Below are 8,628 nucleotides of genomic sequence, written 5' to 3'. Positions count from 1 at the left end.
CCAGCCTGAGTGTCACGCTGTTATTTAGCAGTGAAATACTGCAGCATTCATGTGACGTTTATCACGTTTGTCTTAATTGTTTTAAGGTTATGCAACTTTGGACTGAAAACCTTGTTTATGACTCTGTCAGCCTGACAAATGCAAAGTGTTTATCGACCACAAGCTGAGCAGCCGGTCTTGATTTTTATCGAGTGGATTGAAATGTCCTCCGGCCTTGCCCAGTTGCACAATCCTTTATGGCTCAGTCGCATTGGGATAAAAATATGACAGCAACAATCCAAACAGTCGCGGTCTGACTTGGTCTGATTCCAATCGCTCTCAGACAGATTAGTGAAGGTTTGCTAATAATTGATGAACGCAGACAGATTAGACAATCAGTCTGCAATCAAACAATCAATCTGAGTCGGTCTGTGTCATTGTGCAACGGGGGGCTTCGCTCAATTGGTTGGCCGCTGGTTGTATTCAGCAAATTGTCATATCATCACAAACACAACCCTCGCGATTGCCGGCAATCCAATCGAACACCGCTCTCATAACACCTGTGAAACCAGCATGATGGTATTTCTACACTTCAGTGTTGACTTAAAAATGGCTTTTTCAGAACACACACATCTTCAGCAACTGAGTCGGGGCGGGTGGGACAAATCCCATCCCCCTCAAAAATCAGAACAGGAGAAAATGTCAGACTGAAGATGGAAACAAAGTCTGAGGAGGTGTAATTTCTTTTGATATCAGAGTGACCTTTTAAGCAGTGTAGAAGGAAGGATTAGAAAAAGATGTGAGAAGCCTGTATGCGCAAAATTTAGATTTTTTATCTCTCTAAAAAAAAAATATATATATATATATATATATATATATATATATATATATATACACGTGTGTGTGTGTGTGTGTGTGTGTGTGTGTGTGTGTGTGTGTGTGTGTGTGTGTGTGTGTGTGCCTTGATTTCATCCCTGCTTGCCCGGCACATTTCAGCCACAGTCTTCTCTTGCATCTTTGCGGCACAAAAGAACGATCATCCTTAAGACTGGACTGTTAGGCTATGAGCAGACTTTAGCGTTGACCGCGCGTCTTATTGTCGCCTGTTTTTATCATCGCTGCAAAAGCAGCAGAAACGGAGGCGGAAAACCACGTCGGGAGTGAGGCGAGGGGGGGGGGCAAAAGTTTACGGCACAATGGCACCCACTGTGTCGCCGGAGCTCCCACTTCCCCAGAGAATTTCATGCCTTTCGTCTCTATTGTATTGGTTTTCATGCCTGAAATTCTCTTGTTCTCAGGGACAATATAATGGATGCAATTTGATGTAAAGAATGGCTCATTTTCAGGACGGGTTCATTGGTAGGTTACAATGAAACTGCGTGCGCTCAAGGAGACTGAAGCCTTCTCTCTCTGCACTGACTCTCACCTGCCTCCAGCTCTATTATCTCTGTGCCAGATGGTTGAGCGGAGGTTTTTTACACAGTGACATGGCTCCCCTTGTTCCTTTATGGCGCAGGGGTCACCTTACCATCGGATCCCATTTCAGGTGACAGCAGGAAGATGGATGGAGCCAGGGATTTTGGGATGGGTAGTTTTGTTGTTGTTGTTGTTTGTGTGTGTGCATCTTTTTTTTTTCCCCAGATGTTGGTACTTTTTCCTCAAGGTCTAGGTGAGTGGAGTGTGCTTCTACAGCCATGGGTTATCACCAAACCAGAGTTTACAGCATTTACACCAGTGAGCCACATTGTCACAATAACGTCGCTGGCTCACTCTCCGCTCTCGCTCACACGTAAAAATAAACCACCAAAGCTTGGCTGGAATTAAAGCATTGCATCTGTGGGCTGGCCCATGAGTGGAAAATATCAGTGAGATATAAAGATGAGACAGGCACATTATCATGATCTTGATGTCTGCATCAGTTAACCTCGTTTTTGTGAGTACGGAAGGTTTGGAGGAAGTCAACAAGCCCTGTCCAGCTGGCCTTGAGAAACATTTCTCTTAGTTTTTTCCTTTTATCATACCTCACACTGAAAGTGTTTTCTGTTTTTCATCTTATAAATGACATGGCTTAATTCGTACCAGTCACCAGTCATCAGTCTATTTATGTAAAGTCATGTAAAGTCATAAAGTAATGTAACACATTAAAAAAATGAAGCTGTTCCCAATCAGACACTTTTCAGACGGTGTTGCATGGTGTATCAAAATCTCATGGTGCTTTTTATGTGTTGATAATTCATAATTCAGCTTTGATGAGATCCTAACATCACCTGAAATGCAACCCCAAACCGTCATATAGTACCTCCACTGTGTTTTACAGATGGCTGCAGACGCATACCTCTCTCCTGACAACCTTCATACATACTGATGACGATCTGATCCAAAAATTTCAAACTCGGATTCATCACTTCATCACACCTGTTGCCACTGATTTTCAGTCCAGTTCTTTTGTAGTTTGGACTACCTCAGCCTTTTTTACCTTTTTTCTTTCCTTAAGAATGGCTCCTTGACTGCCTTGTACTGAGACCACTTCTGATGAGGCCTTAGCAAACATTAGATGGCTCAACTGAAGGGGCGGCTCTCAGGTCCTGTGTCAGATCCCTGGAATAGGAAATGGAATTTTACTCTTGCTGTATTTTTACTTTTTTTTTTTTTTTTTTTTAAGGAAATCGCCTTCAGATTCTGTTCATCTTATGTATATGGGGTTTTTTTTTTAGGGCTCCTACTTTTTCTTTAATCCTCAATTTGTTCTGTTTTTTTGTATATTATTTTAAGATTGCCAAATTTTCTATAATAGATATTTGCAAATCACCTTGTTGGTGCAAAAATCTTATTTTATGCCTGGCAAACTGTGTTAATAACATGCATAAAGATACAATTTAAAAACTTGTTCTTTGACAAGTTGTCTGTCATGTGTAGACAAAATTGATTCACCGCTTTACTTTTGTGTCTTTTTGTTTGTTTAAATGATTCGTATGTCATTGTTAACAGTCTGTCAGGTACAAGGACTAAACTAAAACTAGGTGATAAAGCAGCCAATGTCCAAAGCAAAACTCAGAAAGACCTGGAGAAAGTCTGGAGAACTATTAGTCAAGTCTCTTTTGAGAGATTATAGAAGAAAACACAAGTCACTGAAAATTCAGTTGGATAAAAGGAGTCTGGCTCATCAGAAGCACACTATAAAGAAATGAGGGGTAGCTCAAGGTTTTTGCGCAGTCTTGTTTTTGTGATTGCAGGATGAAGAACAATGAAGGTAAAGATGATAAAGAACTATACAAAAAATATAATTTTAATAAGCTCTATATATAGAACATTTGGTGTATGTAATGCCACAACATTCTCTATAAACCTTTGTGATCCCTTCAGGAATAATTGTAATCATTTTAGTTATTCTGTTTTATCAAATTTCATCATTAGCTCAGTTTTTCTTAGCCGCTTCTGTTAGCATGTTAATGTTAGCATGGAGAGCATGCTAAAGTTCTCCCTGCTCAAGGAAACTGTAACATTTTTCTTTTCTAGCATTTCTATATGACTATTATCTTCTTTTTTTCCATCTTTTTTTCTAAAGTTAAAACAGTGGCTGGCCCATGTCCTGTGTGAAAAGCTAGCATTTCTTTGCAGAGTTGTCCTTCTGATGCAAAACATTAGCACCTCACTAGCTTTCAGTGGCTATAGCAGATGATGTATGCAGATATAAGGCCATATTTTCCATGAAGCACAATGGGAAAATCATTGTTCAGCAGTGGTAGCCCACTACGAGCACACTGGCTGCTTTGGACAGCTCGTCTACCTGCAGTGAGCATCTGCTGTCAGATGGCCCATGTGATAGTATATGTGATATGACCGGTCTGTGGCCTTTAATGTTTTGTTTTTTCCTGTTTTGCTCCACCGTTGCTCTCTTCTCATTAGTTTGCCAGTCTCCATTCAACCAACTCACAACATCATACACATCGAGCAACAAGCAGTTGGAATTCTGCATGGGAAGATTTTCATTGGTTGAAAGCCCCTCTCTTCAGGCCCTCTGTAGGCAAATATCTCTGCAAGCAGACACAGTTGTGGTGCTATGAATTAAGCATAAGTGGAGTTAAGTGAGCGATACCGTGTAGCTCCTGTGAAGGACTCATCCCACACAAACATTCGTCCACAAACATCACGCAATTGCTTAAAGGGACAAAAAAAATGACTGACATCAGTATCACAATTGAGCCTGGGCACTCGTCCATGTAGGACAGTTAAATGCATGCAGTTTCACGCCAGTGGCCTTTAAAGAGAACTAGGTCACTGAGGCCTCCAGCTTTAACATGACAAAGATGTAATCCCTTAACCCAAACCAGACTAAAGAAATCTGAAAGTAGATGCTCTCTGTGAGAGGTTTATCAAACAACACCTTACAGATTAGTTCATCTCATACAGAAAAGACAAAAGCCCCTTGGACAAGACAAAATGCTTCTCATATGAAAACTTGAATCTTATATAACATCTATAATAACTCTTTGAGCTTCAGTGCACTTTGCACGTGTAATTGGGTGTAAAATAACATTGTTGCATCTCAACGTGTCAGGCTCACTTTGATCCAACTTAAAAGTCTGGATTGATTAAAAGTTATTAATATTGAATTGAGGGGTTTCTTTGTATTGACTGACCACTGGCTGCAGGGCACGAGCTACATACTAAGCAACTGTCGGCTAAAGATGAAGTTCTGAACTTACACCCCAGTCCTCAGGTTTTACCCAGCATTAACTTAGCAGTTTATCCTATACCAAGTAAATACAGGGCCAGAATTACCAATACTGATGCCAATACTTTTAACCTATAAAGTTAGCTTATATAGGGGAGATCAGTGTGTCATGATTTTTGAGATGAATCATTATTGATTTGCAAATTCTGAACACACATGAACACTCGAACACTACACGATTTGATGTTTACTTTCCACATTTTATAATAAAACACACTTTCATACTTTCATGTATTTTGAAACTAAATGTTTTGCAGATCAAGAATTAAAATCTCTAGTCTCTAAAGCGCTTTGTCAGCTTCTGTTGTTTAAATATAGGCTGTAAATCTACTAGACCTGGCAGGCGACAAAAAGGTACATTTTTCATAGTTCATGTTTGTGTTATATTTTTTTCATTTCCAAAAGAATAAGAATTTATTTAACACTATTCAGTGGGCTACATACAGAATTTTGAGGATAGAAAGTATCGATCCTATCGTGCTAGTATTGATCCGATACTGATACCAGCGCTGGTATCGATATTATCAATATTTGGAGTAATACTTTTCTTAATCATTTCAGCTAAAACTGAAGATCACGACCTTCATGAAGGTAAAATTTATCGCCAGGCTGTTGCATTAGACTTTGACATTTTTAGCGTAGGAGAGTAACTCACTCTTTGAACATTCAGTTGGCTAAAAGGAGTCTGGGGCAGGTTGGTAGGTCTGTAGCTAACATTAGCATTCTGGGATAAAATGTGGGTCATACCGCATGTCTGAGCACAAGACTGAAGCTTTCTCTCATTCATTATAGAGCAAACCCCACTGGAGATGCTGATAATTGTACATTTTTCTCAACACACGATGAATAGGTTTTTTTCCTCCTTTTTTATGCTTTTTCACAGCATGATTTGTTTATTTTTTTTAAACAGGCTGCGTCATTTACCAGTGTGGGTGTTTTCCATCCTTCCTGTTGTGACATCGGATGTGCAAGTTGTGAATTTTTAAAGTTTTCTCTTATCTATTTAATTAAAGTTGCCTTATTTCTATCATTCTTATCTCCCCAGTGACTGGCTGCCTGCCTGCATGCAGTCTTCACCCTATTCTTAACATTCTCATTCACACATAATAAGCCTGTTTAATTGCATATGTGTGACCCCCACTCGTCTGAAACCAGTCACTGTGTCAATAAATTATAGTAAAGGCTAGGGCTGCTGTCTAGAATATTAATCATCCCTCTTGCTGTGTAATGCTGTTTTAGCCGACTGCACGCCCTCATTTGAATCACCTCTGCAGGGTCACTTGATTGAGCTTAACGAGGCTCTTAAAGCAACAGCTCAGCAGCTTTTAGAAATACATTTATTCACTTTTTGTTGAGACTTAGATGAGCAAGACTGCTGTATATATGCCTTATGAATACATAAGGCTGAAGCTGGAAGCTAGCTCAGCACAAAGACTGTGAACAGGCGGGGAAACATGAAACTAAGCCTGCTGTATGTAGCCTTAGGATGTGAGAACATTAGAACCACACTCCAGTTGTCAACCAGAAAGCACTTCCAGCTCCATTTTTATTTTTGGACCCTGCTGGAGTAGCTTTTGCACAGTTCAGAGTAATAATTCATTTTATACTGGATGATGGTACAGCCCCCTTGGGTCATCCACTTTCTGAAATGAGCAATTCCTTTCTCTTTTAGCCAGCTTTCTTCTGATTGGCTGCCCCTTGCAAACAAAGGGTTTAAGCACCAGGTGGATGGGACTGCTGCGCTAAAAGCTAGAGCTTCAAATTTTGAAGCAGATGGGTTACAGCAGCAGAAGACCACACCAGCTGCCACTCCTGTAGACCAAGAACAGGAAACTGAGGCTACAGTTCTCATGGACTCACTGTACAAATCACCTTACACTGGTTTGTTGAACATGTCAGTGAGTTCACTGTACTCAGATGGCCTCCACAAACACCAGATCTCAATCCAATAGAGCAGCCTTGGAATGTGGTAGCATGGGAGATTCACATTGTGGATGTGCAGCCAACAAGTCTGCAGCAACTGTGTGATGCTATTATGTCAGTATTAACCAAACTCCCAGAGGAATATTGCCAGCATCTTGTTGAATCTGTTGTACGAAGAATTAAAACAGTTCTGAAAGCAAAAAGAAGTCCAAAGTGGTTCTATCGATATGTACAGAGTCCAGTGAGTGCATGTCGTTTTAATGGCTGTACTGTCATACTGTCAAAAATCCAATAAAAGACCTTGACCTGTTAGTTTGGAGAGGTGTGGGGGACAGGTTCCACAAATATAGTGTTCGCAACACCAAATTACAGGACTCCACCAAGCATGTGAATACACCATTCAGTATTTACTTCAGTTATTGTCAGGTGTGGTTTAAAAATACATGAAAACGTTATCAGGCAGGGAGGAAAAAATATATATATTAATGAGTCCTAGTCCTGCACCTTATTGCAGACATTCCTCGCCAGACTGAAATGGAAACTGGTTAGATAAAATTGGCTACTTCCTGGAGTCTGGGGAATAGTCAGTCACACACACAAAAGGAAGGGCAGGGAGAAGTGGAGAGGGAGAGAGGGGGAGAGGGGAGGGGACAGCGTGCGTCTGCAGCGACTTCCACAATACCTCTGACAGACCCTTTCCCCTGACTGATTGCTTCCAGACTTCTTCAAAAAAAGAAAAAAAAGAGGCGCAGTCCCCTGCGTTGTTTGGGCTGTTGAGTCTCCTCCTGCTCGGCGCCAGTGGGTGATCCTGGGACAATGCGGGTAGCCCGACCCCCATCCGTCGACCCCCATGCACACCTCTGCCCCCCACCCCCCCTACCCAGCCCCGCACATCTCTGCAATCATCATTATCAGACACCCATCCCATCTGCCCCCGGAGCACCCCTGTCACCTCCTCCTCTGGACTTGTGTCTGTGGAGGTAAACCCATGAAGCCATGTAGGTAACACACACACAAACACAGACACACGCATATTATTCATGCGCACGTTGCAAAAGGTTTGGTAGATGCTAGGAGATCCTATCTGAGGGCCTCGGACACTTTGGGTTCAAAGTGCGAATCATTTATTTATTTATTTGAATAAAAATGAGTTTATTGAGAGAACAGATCATTTATGTGTGCGCATATAGAGAAATAAGCTGTCACACTTAAATGACGTTGTTTGTGTTTTGCCTCTTCAGCGACACACAATACGGCAAAACAGATCGAAACGGTAAGAATCAAACCGCTGCGCCTGTCATAATAAATATGGATTCGGCCGATAATAAAGACAGCAGTCATGTGGGCACATCCCATCTGTTGTCAGGCAAGTCGGGAAAGTGATGGGCAAGAGCGCTGGATGAATAAAAGAGGGTGGAAACCGCCGTGTTGATGATTAAAAAGCAGAAAACTGGTGATGCTCGTCCCACCTGGAAACCAAACGTCCAGAGGGCGGCAGCAGCGCGCTCCCGTCTGGCTTTGGGACACAGTGGCCCCTCTCTCTCTCTCTCCCTGTGTTAAGTCTTGCAGGCACATTTTTTATACGTTAAAAAAATCCCTAATCCGAACCAGCTTCATCTACGACCCGACATATCCGGTGAGTGGTTGAAGTGTCGCCCTTGAGACTATCCTACGCAGCCCCCTCCCAAGCCAAACCATCCTGAGTAATCATGATGACAAATGCACAAATGTTATATTACGAGAAAAAAGGTGGAAATCAGAGTGTTTCTAGCTTAAATGACACACACTCACACATCAGCAACAGAGCTGCTTTAATACGAAGCCAGTGTTAGTAAAGCTGAGATAACAGAGCTATTAGACGTTGTTGGAGCTTGAAAAGAACGTTTGAGTTTATAATCATCAAGTAAACTTAGAAAAAACTTTTATATGACACAAAGGGGCCAAATTTACGTCATTATCGCTCTGCCAATTATTCAGCATTAGACAGTGAC

The sequence above is a fragment of the Oreochromis aureus genome, linkage group 7, assembly GCF_013358895.1.
Source record: "Oreochromis aureus strain Israel breed Guangdong linkage group 7, ZZ_aureus, whole genome shotgun sequence".
NCBI lineage: Eukaryota > Metazoa > Chordata > Actinopteri > Cichliformes > Cichlidae > Oreochromis > Oreochromis aureus.
This window is presented reverse-complemented; position numbering follows the sequence as displayed.